Source organism: Pleurodeles waltl, chromosome 9 (assembly GCF_031143425.1).
Source record: "Pleurodeles waltl isolate 20211129_DDA chromosome 9, aPleWal1.hap1.20221129, whole genome shotgun sequence".
NCBI classification, from domain to species: domain Eukaryota; kingdom Metazoa; phylum Chordata; class Amphibia; order Caudata; family Salamandridae; genus Pleurodeles; species Pleurodeles waltl.
The window spans coordinates 1,115,875,259-1,115,894,370 of NC_090448.1; the positions used below are offsets into that span (position 1 = coordinate 1,115,875,259).

A 19,112-nucleotide genomic window follows, 5' to 3' on the forward strand; every position below is an offset into this window, starting at 1 on the left:
AGAGGTTGGCTGAATGGAGAGGTTAATGTCCTGTAACCCCACTGCCAGGAAGGGACTATGCTAACCTTAGTGTAAAGACAGGCAATACATGTGAAGAAACCAAGAAAGTATGTTGGCGGAGAGAGAACGCAAGAAGATGGTCCACCCCTCAATGTAGAATTGGGCAGATCAAAGGTTTGATGATGTCAGAGATTACGCCATCTCTGCCTGGTCAAACCCCTCCAATGACCTGACAGAGTAAGAGTTGTTGGAGGTTGAATGTATGTAGACCACCTAAATTAGATGCGAGGACATACAGAAAATTTTCAAGGGCCACCACCATTAGGAAAAACCTGGTGACATGGGGCAGTTAAAAGTGATCAATGCTCCTCTCGCCATGGGAGAAAAGTCCCATGGCAAGGGGACCTGTTTTTCTTTTTATTTTCTAAAAGAAAATCCTGCTTTGGGATTTTCTTTTTGAAATTAAAAAATTGTAAGTTTGTCATACAGCTCAGTCAAAGTTACAATCAATTGACAAGAACTGTTGTGACAGTCGTTCCTGTCAATGCTAGAAATGTCCAATGGGCCGGCAGACATTTATAAATTTGGCAAGCAGCACTTCCATGAGGGCGTCAGAGTAATTTACTCCATTTCCCTGGCAGAAAAACAGGCTGCCCACCAAGATTTAAATAGAAGCCCGTGTGTGTTTTGCTGAGTAGATCCTGAAGGTATTTCTGTGGGCACACGACTTGGAAGGGTTGTGTTGTGCCGTGTCTGGTTTGCGAGAGAGTCTCACTATGGGAAGCAAAAAAAAGATTGATGGGGAGAGATAATCTAGACCAGCTGACAGCATTCCCCATGCTGAGTACGGGGTTAAAAGAAAGTAAGAAATTAGGATGTGGGTGCACAATATTGGTGGGAAGAGGCTGCTTACAAACACTACGCATGGAAAGGCCTAACAACAGATGCAAGTGACGAGGGATCTGCCCCTAACTTCTAAGCATCAACTGGAAGGATGTTGAGGGGGTGGGCAATGGGGAACAGGTTTAGTCTCTACTAGTGGTCGACGGGAGTATGACCTGTACTGTTAGCTCTAGTGTTTTGATGAATCGAAGTCCATGAGTCACATGACCCAAAGTGGAGAATCGCTAAGAAATGTCCACCTGAATTCAATTCAAGGGCCAGTTCTTACAACACTGGTGAGTATGTTTTTTGTTTAGAAAGCTATGTTTGAATAGCCACAGTGATTCTGTAGCACAAGACTTGATACACGTACCACAGTGCACTTTACAGGAAGTTGCCACCTTTGCATCTCATCTGCCTCTCCACCTTCAGCTGCTTAAAATGTTTGCATCCTATTTTTGACCTGCGCCAACAGTACATATTAGAACACCAGATACCACTAGGCACACAACACAGCTCGAACCATAACATAAGCTAGAAGTGTCTCACTAAAAAAGCACATCCAGAACTAAGCTATATTCATACATACCACAACCTGATGCAAAAAATGCATCATAACTACTGTACCTATTTGAATTGTGATGTATATGTAGACAGATCTTACGCCAGCTGAGCCAGGGCATTCGACCACCTAATCCAAAGAAACTAAGAACAGTCCTTCACTACAGCCACCCATATTCCTTCATTACACCCATTCATACACTTAAATCACTACAAATACCTTCCAGGATTGTCGTATTTTACTAACGTAAACAAACTAACCCTAAACTAAAAATGACCAAACTAGCAGCTATCACAAATATTAATAAACTAAATACAGAATTGATTGGTGTTACTTTCAATCCACATGAAAGGGCAAACACACTGGCAATGCCCTATGATGCCATGTTGTGAGTGCTAAATAAGTGGTAAACAACATAATATCACGTAACGCATTCGGTCCTACCTCATCAGAGCACTTTAGCTACAAACCCGTTAACCACAAAGTGCAAATCACAGCCTCAAGCCATATAGCTGGCTAACGGTTTGTCACCTAAGTAGCCCATTAATTCATTCGAGGGTTATTGTTCTTACCATCGAATGAATTAATGGTAATTGTTCTGATGCATTTCCTGCAGCTCTGACGTAGGAACACTCTCTGTATCCGGCGTCTTCCGCTTCCTCATTCTGGCACAGCACCTGCTCTTCTCTCGGTTCTTTTTATCAACGATTTTGCAAGGGACCTTTCATTCGTTGAAATATTTTTCACAACATGGGTGTGTGAAGTTTTCCCAGAACAAGTTATTTTTCCTACAGATGTGACCCAGGGGCAGATGACATCAACCACCTCGTTTTCAGCTGCACCCTGAGGAAAACTAGCTCTATCCACCATCAGTCTTTCCTCAGACGGTATGGACTCACCTCTCACTCTCCTGAGGGCTTCCTCCCTGTTCTAACCTATTATCATCATTCTCACCTTCGTCACATCATGCTCTATGTGTCACTGAGCAACCACACGGAATGAGAAACATGATTAAGGTACAAGACATACTAGCCTCAGAAACGTAACATTTGAGACCTCACTGTAAACAGCATTGTTCCTCACACAATGTTGTTTATGACCTCACACAACATTTGACATCATCGATGGTGCCTATTGTGATGTCATCTGTGCTATGAAGACTATTATACAGATCATGAGATGCTGTCGCAGAGAGAATACAGACAGAAGATACTTCAACTTATCAGATGGACTCTGACTGCATGAACACTAACGACTGCATAGGCACTGACATCAAGCAGATGCTCATGCAGAGATTAGAAAGAGAATGACTGCTGTAGCTATCCCCGGAAGTACACGATAACCTCATAAACGTTAAATACGGGTGTTGTTTTGTTAAAGTCTTTGGGTTTTCAAATCAAATGACAGTGAAATGGTAAAAGGGAAGCAGAGGTAACATAAAGGAGGGAAGGTTGTGTACGTTTTCCGGAGGTCACTCTTTTCCTGGCGGTAAAGCTGGGCATTGGAATCAGTTTAGTGACAATAGTTACTTTCTAGAAAAACATTTCTGTCTTTTTTGTAGTTTAACAGTGGAGTTGGCTTCACACCCCCGAATGGCCATAAATGCTCATAAAGATGCGTTAATGGATGAAATATGTCCACTCTACAATATGTCTTGGCTAAGCTTTCCGTCATTCTCCAGTTCGATGTCAGATTTGAAATTGGTGTAGCTATTAGCATGTCAAACTGATTTTCTTGTACTTTGAGAATTATTACTATTGATTTTGAATGCATTTATGGATGAGATATGGTCTTTGATCTGATGAAATTCTTTCCATATTTCATTCAAACAAAAGTGTAACCCAATGCAGTCAGATAGCATTTATAAAACTATGTTTCCGTTTTGATTGCATTACCAACTGAGACTGGAGATGTTGAGTCTCACCTTATAGTGATATAGTTTTATGGACATCCATTCGCACCTGTGCCACAGAAATGTTTTGGCTTGAGGGGCAATTCCTACTCCAGAAGTTAAACATTTTTGAATCTTGACTTTTCCCTCATGAGTCCTTGCGAGGTTGATATACCTCGTGGACATCTCTATTTATCTGCCATGACTTGTTTGTGTTATTTGATTTGAATTTCAGATGTATATTTGGCTTCATGTTCTCTTTTATCCATTACTTTAACCTATTTTTCTGAAGTCTGCGTGTTCTACATTATTTTGATGTTTATTTTAGGCGAACTTTCGATGGTGGAATAATGTTTCATTAGACAGATTAAAGTATTTTTGAGTTCTTTAAAGTTTTTGATTTTGGATCAATCTTCAAATTCTTTGGTGCTAGTATTCCTTTTAGAGGTCACGTGATCTACACTTTTCTATGGCTGAAGAATTTAATTCAATAATACTAGCCTGTTGGAAAAACTAGTTGCTAACAAGAAGTACATACTGCACCCTAATTCTGCGATTACACACTGCTTAAATGAAACACTGTCAAATTTGAGTGCAGTGGGGCTTTAACTGAGTTTAAAATTAGGGGTTGGTCAGAACCCCTTGTTTCTTAATTGTAGGTTGGCTCCCAGTTCAGATGATGTTGTTAGCCCTGAAATCTGTTTGGATTTATTTGTTTGGGCTGGCAGAAGTGTTAACACTGCAGGAACCACTTTTCTGTAGCACAATATTGCAGGCTTCTCAATGTTTATGCAGATTTTTTACACACAAAGGCAAGAATCATACCAATGGTCTATCAGCAACGTTTTTTAATTTCTTTCATTGATCTATTAAATAATACTGACAGAATATTGCATTACATGTCAACAACTAACAGACCAATAATTCATATAGTTTAAAAGTTGGCAATTTTACACTCTCTGAAGAAATTATTGTAGGAAGCTGACTCTGTATATACTATGTAAACATGAGATGTAATGTGCACAGAGTCCAGGGATTCCCCAGAAGCTAAAGTAGTTAATACTTATGCTCTCTTTTGTGGTAGTGTGGACCAGCAGTTAGGCTTATCATAGGGTAGTGCAAAGCATTTGTTGTACACACACAGTCCAGAAATGGGGCACACACTCAATGACTAACTCCAGGCCGATGTGTTCAAATGGGAAAAATGTATTTGTTACTTTATTTCTAGAACCAAACGATTCTCGTTGCAGGTAAGTACAGTTGTAAATATGTATCAAGCATATGTATCAAATGTACTTTGTTTAAGTTTGGTAAATAAAACAGTTCACAGGAAGCAACACTTTTCACTTTCAAAAGTTGACAGTCAATTTTCAGAACAGTCCTAGAGGGGAAAACTGTTGGTGCAGTTTTGAGGTAAGCATTCGACTTACTCTGAGGGTTAGGAAGTCCACTGGTCAAGGTTCAAGATGACCCCAAACATACACCACAGGCAACATGGGGCTGGCCAGGTGCAGAGGTCAAAGTTGGTGTTAGATTTAGAATGGAATCCTATTGAGACTGGGGGCATTCGGAAACTGATCTGCTGGCAGGTAAGTACCGATGACTTCGGAGGGCAGACGTGGTCGGTTTAGGTGAGTACTGGGGGGACCACAGGTTAGCACCAAACACACACCCTCAGTGGCACAGGGGTGGCCAGGTGCAGGGTGCAAACACAGCATTGGGCTCCCAGTGCTCTTCAATAGGGGGACCTGAGGGTCACAAAGATGCTACAGGCTGGGTCCAGGGGGTCGGTTCTGGAAAACCAAAGGCTGGACAAGGAGGAGGGCTGCCTGCTGACAGTTGCTGGACTGTTGGTCAGATTCCCGAAGGCCAGGGGGCTGTGAGTGCAGGGGCATCTTTGGGCGTCTTGTAACTTTGTCCAGAGGTGAGGGGATGGGGGGGTCCTCTGGATTTAGGCTGCAGGCATCATTGTGTTTGCCAAGAGGGGCCAAGAGGGGTCAACCTAGGGTGGACACAAGGTCAGAATCACCTGGGGACCTGTTCTTGACAGGTGGGCCACCTGGACTCGGGCAGTGAGCATAGGGTGCAAAGTAGAGAGGACTTGCGGATCGGGGCGGTTCTGGAGTCCTTCTTGGAGTTTCTTGTGGACAGGGCCGCTGTCCTCAGAAGTTCTTGGTCCTCTGGTAGGCAACTAGTCCTCTGGGGGTTTGTAGAGGTAACTGGTCCGGCAAGGTGCATCGCACTTTTGTAGCAGGGCTTCTGAAGCCGCAGACAGGCCGGTAGGGCTGGAGCCAAGTCAGTTGGTGTCTGGAGTCTTGTCTGCTGGGGTTGGCTTAGAAAGCCTTCTTCTTGCTTCTTTTTCCTTTTCTTCTTGAGGTCGCCAGGAATCTGGTGGGGTAGGTTCAGGGGTGCCCTTAAATCCTAAATTTAGAGACATTAAAGGGGTCAGAGAGCAGTAGCCAATGGTCCTGTCCTTGAGGGTGGCTACACCCTTCCTGTGCCCTTTCCCTTTGGGGAGGGGGACATATTCCTAGTCCTATTGGTCCCTGTCCTCCAAACTGAGATGGGGTCATTTCAGCTCTGGACAACTCAGGGTTGGTCCTAGCTGGAGTGGTCACTCCTCCCTGTTTTTTCCTAATTTTCCCACCGGACTTGTTGCTAAAAGTGAGACTTTGTCTGGGGGGGCGGGCATCTCCACTAGCTGGAGTGCCCTGGGGCACTGTAACAAGAGGTCTGAGCCTTTGAGGCTCACTACCAAGTGTTACATTTCCTACGGTGGGAGATGTGAAGCACCTCCACCCAGAGCAGGCTTTGTTTCGGACCCGAGAGATCACACAGGCCCTCACCCCATGGGTCAGAAGCTCGTCTGTTAGTTTCAGCCTGGCACAGACTGGTCAGCCTAACACTAAAGGGTTGGTTAGGGTACAGGGGGCATTTTACAGTAAATCCAACACTGGCATCAGTGTGGGTTTACTGTACAGAGAAGTTTGATACCAAAATGTCCCAGACTTCAGTGAAGCCATCATGAAGCTCTGGAGATCGTAATGACAAACTCCCAGCTCATGTACTCAATATGGCCACACTGCACTTACAGTGTCTAAGAAGGGACTTAGACACTGTAGGGGCATATTGCTCATGCAATTATACCCTCACCTGTGATACTGGATAGGAAACCACTTGGCAGGGTAGGAGTTTCAGCAGAGAGTCCAGGTGCTGTCAGTAGGAGTCTTTGATGGCGCTGAGACTTCAGCAACAGGAGGCAAGCTCAGGACAAGCCCTTGGAGATTTCTTCATAAGATGAAATGCACAACAAAGTCCAGTCTTTGTCCCCTTGCACAGACAGAAGCAGCAACTACAGAATAGCTCCACAAAGCACAGTCACAGGCAGGGCAACACATCTCCTCAGCTCTTCAGCTCTTCTCCAGGCAGAGGTTCCTCTTTATGTCCAGAAGTGATCTAAGGTCTGTGGTTTTGGGTGATCTTCTTATACCCATTTTGGCCTTTGAAATAGGCCTACTTCAAAGGAAAGTCTCTCTTGTTTTTGAAATCCTGCCTTGCCCAGGCCAGGCCCCAGACATACACCAGGGAGTTGGAGACTGCATTGTGTGAGGGCAGGCACAGCCCTTTTAGGTGTAAGTGACCACTCCTGCCCTCCCTCCTGGCACTGATGGCTCATCAGGATATGCAGGCTACACCCCAGCTCCCTTTGTGTCACTGTTTAGAGAGTGGTGCAAACAGCCCAACTGTCAAACTGACCCAGACAGGGAATCCACAAACAGGCATAGTCACAGAATGGTTTAAGCAAGAAAATGCCCACTTTCTCAAAGTTGCATTTTCAAACACACAATCTCAAAACCAACTTAACTAAAAGATGTATTTTTTAATTGTGAGTTCAGAGACCCCAAACTCCACATGTCTATCTGCTCCCAAAGGGAATCTACGCTTTAATCATTTTTAAAGGCAGCCCCCATTTTAACCTATGAGAGAGATAGGCCTTGCAACAGTGAAAAACGAATATGGCAGTTTTTCACTGTCAGGACATATAAAGCACATTAGTATATGTCGTACCTTAAACATACACTGCACCCTGCCCATGGGGCTACCTAGAGCCTACCTTAGGGGTGCCTCTCGTGTAAGAAAAGGGAAGGTTTAGGCCTGGCAAGTGGGTACACTTGCGAAGTCGAATTGGCAGTTAAAATCTGCACACAAAGACCCTGCAGTGGCTGGTCTGAGCCATGTTTAAAGGGATACTAATGTGGGTGGCACAACTAGTACTGCAGGCCCACTAGTAGCATTTGATTTACAGAGCCTGGGCACCTCTAGTGCACTGTACTAGGGACTTACCAGTAAATCAAATAAGCCAATTATGGAAATCCAATTACACATACATTTTACATAGGAGCTCTTGCACTTTAGCACTGGATAGCAGTGGTAAGTGCCCAGAGTAACAAAAACAGCAAAAACAGAGTCCAGCACACATCAACAACCTGGGAAACAGAGGCAAAATGTTAGGGGAGACCACGCCAAGGATGCCAAGACTAACACAGAGACTCAGTAACATGTACACATTTTTAAAACTATCAAATTGGCCCAATACACATTTAAAATCTATGTCAACTCTGTTATCCGGGGTCTGGTTCCTATGCCAATTGAATTGTTATGTCTAATTCCATCTTTTTCGGTTCTTACCTTAATGCAAGACCCAAGAAGTACATGAACTGAATTAGGTTGTGTCTTCAGGATAAATTAAACATTTTTTTCAAAACGTTGCCACATGTGCACCAGTCAAATATCAAGAATCTTGACATACTGGAAACTACCCTGTCTATGTTTTTGCTTCTTAAAATACACATAGCCTCAACATGCTATGAAACAGAGAGAGAGAGCAACACACAGGAATTATCTACCTTCTTCTAGTTCTTGAGTGAGCTGGGCCGAAGAACATAAAATGTTTCTAATATTGAGAGGAACAGTTACATGCTGCACAACTTTATGTGGGGCCCTCTTTCACCTATTAGTTACTGCATTGATGGGTAAAGTACCATATCTTATTTTTAGGTACAGTGATCTAACTGCTGGAGGCTCAATCTGATCCAAAATTACCTGAAAGGACAGAGGGCATTGAATATCCTTAAAAACATTTGTTAAGGGACCATTCTCTGTTTCAAAGAGCTGGTAATTTAGGGTGTAATTTTAATATCTCCTCCTTTAGTTTCATTATCATCCCTTTACTTGCTTATTCGGGTTAACCCAGACATCTTCCAGGTTCAATTTACACAACCAGTATTTCAAATTTTTGAGCACATCTAATGCTCTTAGATCTGTCATGCCTTGTTTAATTGGGATCTGTTATTTGCCTGTCCAGAGCTTAACCAGAACTGGCAAAGGTTTCAGGATGGCTGTATGTGACATAGACCTTAAACCTCAAGGTGCATTGACACAAGTGGGGTACTGTCTGGCAGAGACAAAGAAGCTCTGATAATGTTTTTTTCAGCCAACTCCAGGCCTTTCATATTTTTAAAGCCCCATAATTGTGCTCCTTATAGTGCAGCTCCTAAACGCCTTGCACGGTAAATTTCCAATGCAGGGGAAATAGAGCGATAGTTTGATCCCTTAAGTGTCTTCATCACAGCTGCTCCAACATGTTGGAGAGACATTTGCCTTTCCAGGTTTTGGGCTGGCCAAGACATATTACTCACCAGCCTCACACCAAAGTAGTCAAATTCTTTGACCTGTTCCAAGTATTCAGATCCAAGCCTCAGTTTTCTCTCAAAAGACTTATGGGGATAAAAAGTCATAAACTTATTTTTGAGACTATTGATTACTAAGCCAAACAACTCACATGTTTCTGTGGACCTCTTCAAGATTTTTTGTAGGCCCATTGAGTCTTAGATATTAGTAGTGTGTTGTTGGCAATAAGAAGTGCCGGAACTGGTTGGCCTGCTAATTTAAGGGGGCCTCCCTTACAATCACATAGCTTGTTGATTATTCCATTCATATATTGCGACAAAAAGCTTTGGTGCTAAGACGCAGCCTTGCCTGGCCCCATGAGAAACACTAATATGCTCTGTCAGTTTACCCCCAGCTGACTTGTGCAAAGTTCCCCTGGTGTAGGTGGGTCGCTAGATTCAATAATTCTGACTGCATCCACATCTCCCTCAAAGTGGCTCATAACTTCCCGCTAGATATTAAATCAAAAGCTGATTTGAGGTTAACAAATACTACATATAGGTGGTCCTTAATAATCAAAACCCACTTACAGATAATTAACAGAAACCTGAACACTTGGTCGATGGTTCTCATGTTGGACCTAAACTCTGCTTGTAGGTGTGACAATATCTGCTCTTCATCATCTGGCTCTTGATCCAGTAACACTTTACTGAAAATGTTCTGTGCCGCATCTATTAGGCTAATGGGTTGTAGTTTGCAGGGTTCCCTTTATCTTCCATCATATAAATGGGGATGATCTCAGCCCCTTTCCACATTTCTAGGATAACACCCCATCTGGCAATTGTGTTTTACATTTTATTTAAGATGAAACCTCAAACTCTGAGCTCTGAGCTGTAAAGATCGCTAGGGATCCTGTCCAAGCCAGGTGCCTTCACATTTTTCATATTTCTTATGACTGCAATAGTTTCTTCCACAGTGAAGAAAAGCAATTCAGATGACTCCCTGTCTATCAAAATTCATGCCCCTTCCTTACCTACCTTTGTTAATAGCTCTTCTCCTGCGGAACATAATTTGGAGAAATGTGCTTCCTATGTATGACGTTGTATAAGGAAATCATCATTGCTTACTGCAAAGGGTACACCTGTAGTTACAAGGTGTCAGAAAGTATGATTATCCTTGGATAGGGCTGCCCTGGCTAGGTCCTGCAAGTTAGTCTCCTCCCATTGTTTTTTGCCTGTATTATTTGCAGTGTCTTCTCCCATCCATTATATGGATCCTGCTTCCCTCCTTTTTTCCAGCAACTAACTTTAGCTTGTTTACAACCCTTGTTATTCCATTCTGCAGCCTTGCACTTATGAACTTTAGTGTTAGGTGTTATGTAAATAATTTTCTTATTCTGGCAGTTTAAATCCTTTAGTACCTCCAACTGAGCTGTATATTTTGATTCTAGGGTTCCACTCTGAACCAGACCCTTTCCATTTCTGTACAGAGGCTAGATAGGGTTTCCTTGTTCATTATCACCTGGGGCCACTTTACACTCCTATCATCACTAGATGTTAATATTGGAGGTTCCATCTCACACAATAACTGCTTAGATTGCAAATGGGAGATAATAATCAATTGTAAGGCATTATGGTCATTATCAAATGCTCAATGACCCTCATATCATGTAAGTTGGGCCAAGGATCCAGTTCCAATAAAATACAATCAATTTTACTTTTTGTGTTTGCCCTCTTAAAAGTAAAGTGGGCCCCTTTATCTGAGTTGGAACGCCCATTACACATTCACAGGCCAAAACTGAGCAAGATAGAGGCTAGTTGTATTGCAATCTTATAGCCTTTCTTAAACGATGGGGTTAATCACCTTGGGATCCCTCTTTTGTCATCCTCCTCCCTTGTGAGTTCTTGCTCAAAATCTAGGGGTTTGTATGTTATATTCACATCACCAGCTATCACCAGGTGACTCCCTGTTGTGTCTGTCTCCAGACATTCTACTAGCGATAGCCAGGTGCCGGAATCATTATATTACTTGTGCAATTATTAGCACGCACTAATACTTCTGCCTCCTCAAATTTCAAATATACAATCAGTGATGGAAATAGCACAGTGAGCTATCATAATTCCTAATACAATGATAACTCTCAAAATGTAAAAAACCTGAAGACCTTTGTCAGATCCTGTATTAATACCTGGGGAAACATCAATGTCGGGAGGCCCGAAAAGTTAGACAAGCAGTGCTTTGATAGGTGCATAGAGATTCAACTAGAGTACCTGGACTTACCCCCAATAACTATGGCACAAAGTAATGGCTCTTCCTCAGAGAAATAAAGTACTTAAGCAGCTTCAAAACAACATCCAATGTAAGAAACCAAGCAGTAATATTTCCAAACCCTTTTATGAAAGTAAGAAAATTTAAATGATTAAAACAAGGACATAAAAACATAAATTGGCTACACAAATGAGAAGATACACATTTTTGAATAAAATGTCAACAAATGGCAACTGGAAACAATTGCATAATAATAATTGCTGTTGGCCAATGTGTTAGGTTGATATGCATACAGTGACCAGAGGCCAGTTTTCTCCAAAAATGAAAATACTTTTACTAAGATCCACACTCATGCTAGTGTAAAAGGGAAAGACAAATAAAGGTCTCAGTCCTTTCCTCATGCAGATACAGATGGCATAATCTTCCTCTATTGTTCTTCTCCAAGTTCAGGTAGGCTCAGAGGCGCAGTTGGTGGGAGTTCTAAGAAATTGTAGAACTTTAACAGTGTTTGGTTTAGGTCTGTAACATATCCCTGATAAATTCTCACACTAGGCTGTATTCCTCTGACTTCAGGTAAAATTATTGCTGCCATTCCTCTGACTTCTGGTAAAATTATCCAAAAATGCACTATCCTGGATGTCTTAAAAAGTGGAAGGATCAACGGGCCACTTTGAGAAGCTCAGTCAGCCCTCCAAAGTGCTAGCATGAGAAAATGAGAGCTTCCATTCTCCACCAGAATATAACCCACTCAGACTGGTCCTGGGCTCAGGATTCCTCTAGGGGTGATGGGAGTGAGTCTGGTTGTAAGAAAGATGAGCTTCAAAGACAAGGTCTCACTAGAGCTATGTTGAGTGCAAACATGCTACCATGTGTCTTGCTTATTATTGTTAAATTGTCTGTGTTGTCCCTTCCACTCATAGTCTAGATAACAACATGCCATCTGCTCATCAAAGTAATTTGTTTTGGGGAAAACCAATTTAAACCTCTAAGCTAACCTGGGGATATCTAATTACTTCTACTCGGGGGTGCGGGCTGCATGAAGGGAGGTAGTACAGTTGTGTGAAAGACAGTTTTGGGGTCTTTCATTTTCTTTAGACAGATGAGGAACTTTTATGCAAACATCATGTAGATTTTCTCTTTCCTTTGCCTCAAGTCACTTGGAAACAATAACTAGTTTTGATCTTAAAGTTTAATGTAAGTTTTATGTTAAGTCTTATGAAATAGAAAGTCTGCTTCAGTCTTCATCAATACATAGCACATTTGAATCTAATTGCTGCAGAGCCATGCCAACTTGTAAAAAACAATATATTTTACTGTGTGCTGGCTGCTGCAATAGCCTTCCTGAAGTCTTCCTCAGTGAGTGGCCAGACACCTCTCGGCAGCTTATATATGACTTCTGGCTTTTATGCATTTGATGCTATATCTCCACCGCTGTAATACAGCAATATTTCAGAATTGCTGATTTGCTATAACCATTTCTTACAATGTGTAAACTGCAGAACACATACATTCAGTAAGAGTTGCTTGGCAGACTCCTAATGCCCAGAGCCAAAATACAGGAGTAAAGCCAATCCCTTAAAAAATCCTAGGAGATCAAACAAAATAGCAAATGCTGCTACTGCTTCAAAACGTACAAAATATTGAACTTAAAAGAGGACAAAACAAATACACTGCTGCTGTTACCTGCCAAATGTCAGGAGAAGAAATGGGAGAATGATGATGCATGATCAGTGAAGAATTTGCACCAACAAACTAGAGGTAGCTCTAGGCATAATACACATAAATAGACAACTTACTAACTGCATAATGTAATTCACAACACTTGAGTAAACAACAACTACAACTCTGAAGGTGTGGTAACAAGCATTCTTTAGCAATAAACATGATTAATTCCATGAAAACACCTAAGACACTATTGAAAAATGTAGTCAATGTCAGATTATACATATTGTTGTGCTACCCAAGGAAAGGAGAATGATAACTGCATAAAGTCTGTAGAAAACACTATTCTTTGACTACTTGGAATTATAAAATATCCAGAAAAAGATGCAAAATACACATTGAATTACATTTAAGGACAATACCTTCCATCAGTAAACATTAGAGAGTATACCTTATGTAACTTTAGGTAACAATTTAACTTGCAATTTATTAAAGGTCCCGATTTGAAATGTTTTAGCTCCTTTGACCATAAAATCTCTTGACTAAAGGAACCGAGTATCAGAAACATCAGGCAATGCAGTCTAATTCATCTGAATTGCAAGCCATGTCATGATATAGATCAGGCTTCAGTACATTAGTGATAAGCATTCAAAGCTCAATTGGCATGTATTTGTGTCTCTATCACTGCATGAGAGAAACATAACCTCAATTACAAAATTAAGATTATGGAAAAACAGGTTGGATGGCTGAAAAATGTGAATGGGTGACCCTCACTTGAGGTTACTCCAGAAATATATATAAATACAATCTTATTTAACTTCAGTCGGAAATCAAGGAAATCAAGGTATGTTATCTCCAATGGAAAGCAAATATGGCTTTAAAACCATCAACAGTAAATAAAGGGACAGTGACTGGCTCTGCTCAATTAAAAAGGGCACAAATTCGAGTGTGGAGAACAGCAAGCATAAATCTCTCACCAAGACAAAGAAATCACGCAGAAGTTCCAGGACATATATCAAGGAGGAAGTAAACCATTACTCCACCAATTAAAATCCTCGTAAATAGTGTTAAAACCCCATCTTTTTCTCAGGAACTGAACGTTGATTTAGAAAATTCAATAACGTGGAAAGAAGTAAAACACAAGAAAATGCACAATGAGTACCTGGACCTGTCAGAAGTCTGACAAGCCTGCATGAATCATTTTTCTCAAGTTTGGCTTCAAATCGTACAGACTACTTTTTCAATTACTTGCACCCTAAGTGGTACTTGGCTCAATTTGACCTAAATTTCATCCCAAAAACCAGGAAAGAAAACACTAATGTATCCTACTATAGATCAATTTCCCTCATAAATTATAACTTCAACATGCATATTAGAGCTCTAACTGATAGTCTCTTGAGTCATATTCTTTCATAGCTGCAGCTAGATAAAACAGGTTTAAACTGATTTTCTTCTGACACCACTAGATTAGACAGCAAGGTATCTTTATTTAAAGTTACCCATGGGCATACTGTTATCAAATGCAGAAAATCCTTTTGATTACATTTCTTGACGGTTTTTGTTTTGATGACTAAAGAAATTTGGTTCTTGTTCAACTTACCAGCTGTCAATCAAAGCATCATATTTCAATCCCAAAATCCGCTCAGTATTTATAATAACCTTGTCACCACGATTCAAATTAAAATGATGCTATGCCAAGGTTTTCCATTTTCATCTCTTCTATTTCACTTGTATTTTCAACTATTGATTACCTGTTTTCTTATCAAACTGTAATACTAGAATATTAACCACTAATATATTGCTAAGGTAGTCATGTAAAGGTCAGTATAGACTTACTATTATTAACTCCACATTTGCTTACCTTGATGATATGTGCATCTTGTCAAGGTTACGAAGGGGTGGAGCTAAGAAGAGTAAATGTATGCTTCAATAGATATTCTTACATTGACAATATATTGGTAGTCGATATTCTGAACACGCAATGCTGCACCTGGGGACTCTCTGCCCCATAACACTCTGCGCCAGTAGGTGCTTGCAGCACCTGAGAACGCTAGCAGCACCTGGGCTCTGCAATCAGCGGTTTAAAGTGGAGACCTGACACGCGCAGCGCGGGAGGTAAAACGCTACATCTGGGGACTCTCTGTCCCTGGAGGGGCCCGCGGAGAGAGAGACCCGGTCTAGTCTCTCCGCGGGCTCTTTCGGGGCACAGGAAGTGGCACGGAGGCGCCCTATTGGTAGTCAGGTAAGTGGGGGAGGGTTTTAGGTCAGGGTTTAAAAAGGGGGGTGGAGCGGTGGGGTCGGCCTCTGTTCCGCGCCGACTGGGGATATCCACAGGCAGCGCTTGAGGCTCGGGAGGCATTCCAGGCAGTGGCGTGCGTAGGCAGGGCCCAGGGAACAGGTAGGCGCGTTGCTGTAAAGGAGGCAGGGCGCGTGGCTGACAGGCCCCCGGGGGGCCAGAAAAGGAGTGGTACCGGCCCGCAGGCACCCGCCCGGGTGCTGCATCCATCTGGAGGAGGCTGGCCGGGGATAGGCAGCAATTGAATCACGAGCTGCCACGTGGTGGCAGACTCGTTGGGCCGCGTAAGCGCAGACCGGGCCCCCTTTTTCACAACCTCGCAAAGGGAGTGGGGGAGCACAGGTGGAAACAGGCCGGGGGGGCCCCAAATAAATAAAAAAATATATATATAAAAAAAAGGGGGGGCATATAGAAATTTAGGCCCGCGGGGCCCGAGTACAAAAAAACAAAAAATATATAAAATATATACAGGAGTTGTTAGTAGAGGCAGGCATACTCCAGGCAGGGCCAGGGGAGGCACAAAAAAAAAAAAAAAAAAAAAAAACAGGTGAGGAGGCTGCCATGGCAACCAGTCACGATGCAGAGGCAGTGAGGGCCGCGCTCCGCGTTTTGGGTGATTTACTCAGACCGGGAGTACTAGAACAGGCTTGGGTGGGGATGTCACGCCCGACAAGGGCCGCATCCAGCCGGGTCGCGGCGGCAATCGCGGCATGCGAGTCTCAGGACTCGGACGGGGACAGGGATGAGGGCCCCGCGGCCCCCGGCATGGAGACAAGCACGCTGCAAGGGCTCCCCAGCGCCCATTGATGTTTAGCGGAGAAGCGCAAGGCACACAAGATCCGACACCAGGAACCACAGGAGCAGACAGCGCACCAGCAGGGGCCGCCCCTCCTGGCGCGGAGGGATGATCGGCTGACAGGGGAGGGCTGGTGTCACGGGGCGAAGAGACCGAGCAGCCACAGCCCAGGCCTAGCGGGGAAGCTGCACCGCTGGATTTGTCATACCACAAGGACGAGGGCCACAGCCACGGGGCCTTTGGGGCCCCAGCGAAGAAAAAAGGAAAATATGCGGGGAAAATCAGGGGGGGGCAGCTAGAGCCAAGGCACCCCCGCCAGGTCAAAGGGGCAAAACCCACAGTAGCAGATGAGGCGGGGCCCATAAGGGCCCCTGACCCACTCCCACAAGGGAGATGGGACCAAGCAGAGTCAGCGCAGGGTTGTTTTGGAGACGGAGGCCAGGTGGGCCCAGCTGTGCAGGGACAGGAAGAGGCAAGCGCACGCAGCGCAGCAGCCACAAGGGCCAGAGAGGTCAGAGAGGATAAGGGGGCGCAACAGCCGGGGGCATGGGGGGGGCACCTGGGTTTGGGTTCCACAGTCAGAAGGGAACCAGAGGCAAGAGGCCGGTGCGGCCGAGGGGCAAGTCGGTGCGGGGAACCCTGGTGATGCATACGGCCACGGGGGTAGTAGAAAAACAATGCCAACGGCTGAGGTTGGCAGGAGAAGGGCTACGCCAACTGGGCGCAATACGGCCCAAGCGCGTTGGCACGAAGCACTGGAGGGGTCTGCGGTGGCCTTTTCCACCCCGGGGGAGCGCGGGGGCCGCCATGCGGGTACGGAGGAGTCGGAGACGGTATCAACCAAAGCAAGAGGTTATGCCCAACACATGGGCCAGTGGGGAGGAGAAGAGGTTTTGGAGCTGGACTATGAGGATGAAGGGGATGAATGGGAAGATGGTGAGATTCGGGATACGGAGGTGAGCGCCATCCCGAGAGGGGGGGGGCGAGGGTGCAAGACCGGCGCAACCTCTTCTTCGTTTTCTCCATTTCAGGATACGATCGTAACGGAAGGGCCCACAGGAGTACGACAAGCCGCGCAACGCGGTAGAAGTCTGAAGAGAGTGCCGAGGAGCATTGGAGAGAATGTAGGAGGTAAGAAATGGTGGTCAGTGTGGGGCGAGGGGGGAGTGACGCTGAGGGAGGCAAGTACGAGTAGATCTATTGGTGTTGGGGAAGGTTCAGTTTTAGATACACCACCCCCTATCTCCGTACAAGGAACGGTTGAGAACAAGGATAAAGAGGGCGCTGCCCCATTAGACACAAGTACAAGCAGTAAAGCGGCGGGGCGGATGCAACAACAGAGGAAAAAGAGGGGGGAGGTCACAAGAAACGTCTTCCATATATGGGTTTGGCCATGCCACTCGGGTCTCACATATCTGAGAAAACAAAAGCTAGGATATGGAAACACGAATACGTGGATGTTTTCAAGCTACTACAGAGGGACATACAGGCTAAGGAGGGTTCTAAGGAAGAGGAATGGGAACTTATGGTGAAAAACTTTCAAAACTCTGTTCGAATTCGTGCTAATGACTGCATTTACCATGATGCCTTGGGGTCACAAATGCTGGAATGGAAGACAGGGTGCTCCCCATTTTGACTGTTGTAATTAAGGCTCCCGTGAGCCTCTGAGCTGACGAGCTCGGGTGAAGCACCTGTGCGCCTTCTTGAGTGGTACTTAAACCTGTGAATACTATCAAGGCGGCATTTCAAGCAACCCCGCCAGCTACACGTTGCTCTTCGCTGATGACGGCCAAATAGCCAGAAACACGTGTCCGAAGATACGGCACTCGCCGCACCAACTTATGGTGAAAAACTTTCAAAACTCTGTTCAAATTCGTGCTAATGACTGCATTTACCATGATGCCTTGGGGTCACAAATGCTGGAATGGAAGACAGGGTGCCCCCCATTTTGACTGTTGTAATTAAGGCTCCCGTGAGCCTCTGAGCTGACGAGCTCGGGTGAAGCACCTGTGCGCCTTCTTGAGTGGTACTTAAACCTGTGAATACTTTCAAGGCAGCATTTCAAGCAACCCCGCCAGCTACACGTTGCTCTTCGCTGATGACGGCCAAATAGCCAGAAACACGTGTCCGAAGATACGGCACTCGCCGCACCAACTTATGGTGAAAAACTTTCAAAACTCTGTTCAAATTCGTGCTAATGACTGCATTTACCATGATGCCTTGGGGTCACAAATGCTGGAATGGAAGACAGGGTGCTCCCCATTTTGACTGTTGTAATTAAGGCTCCCGTGAGCCTCTGAGCTGACGAGCTCGGGTGAAGCACCTGTGCGCCTTCTTGAGTGGTACTTAAACCTGTGAATACTTTCAAGGCGGCATTTCAAGCAACCCCGCCAGCTACACGTTGCTCTTCGCTGATGACGGCCAAATAGCCAGAAACACGTGTCCGAAGATACAGCACTCGCCGCACCAACTTATGGTGAAAAACTTTCAAAACTCTGTTCAAAATCGTGCTAATGACTGCATTTACCATGATGCCTTGGGGTCACAAATGCTGGAATGGAAGACAGGGTGCTCCCCATTTTGACTGTTGTAATTAAGGCTCCCGTGAGCCTCTGAGCTGACGAGCTCGGGTGAAGCACCTGTGCGCCTTCTTGAGTGGTACTTAAACCTGTGAATACTTTCAAGGCAGCATTTCAAGCAACCCCGCCACCTACACGTTGCTCTTCGCTGATGACGGCCGAATAGCCAGAAACACGTGTCCGAAGATACGGCACTCGCCGCACCAACTTATGGTGAAAAACTTTCAAAACTCTGTTCAAATTCGTGCTAATGACTGCATTTACCATGATGCCTTGGAGTCAGAAATGCTGGAATGGAAGACAGGGTGCTCCCCATTTTGACTGTTGTAATTAAGGCTCCCGTGAGCCTCTGAGCTGACGAGCTCGGGTGAAGCACCTGTGCGCCTTCTTGAGTGGTACTTAAACCTGTGAATACTTTCAAGGCGGCATTTCAAGCAACCCCGCCAGCTACACGTTGCTCTTCGCTGATGACGGCCAAATAGCCAGTAACACGTGTCCGAAGATAC

At 44.4% G+C, this 19,112-nt stretch overlaps 1 protein-coding gene across 2 annotated transcripts in view; it reads right to left on the reverse strand.

Moving 5' to 3' along the window:
* The window catches only part of TMEM121 (transmembrane protein 121), a 696,740-nt gene that overhangs the window by 416,345 nt on the left and 261,283 nt on the right, over positions 1-19,112 (reverse strand). The window lies entirely within an intron of this gene.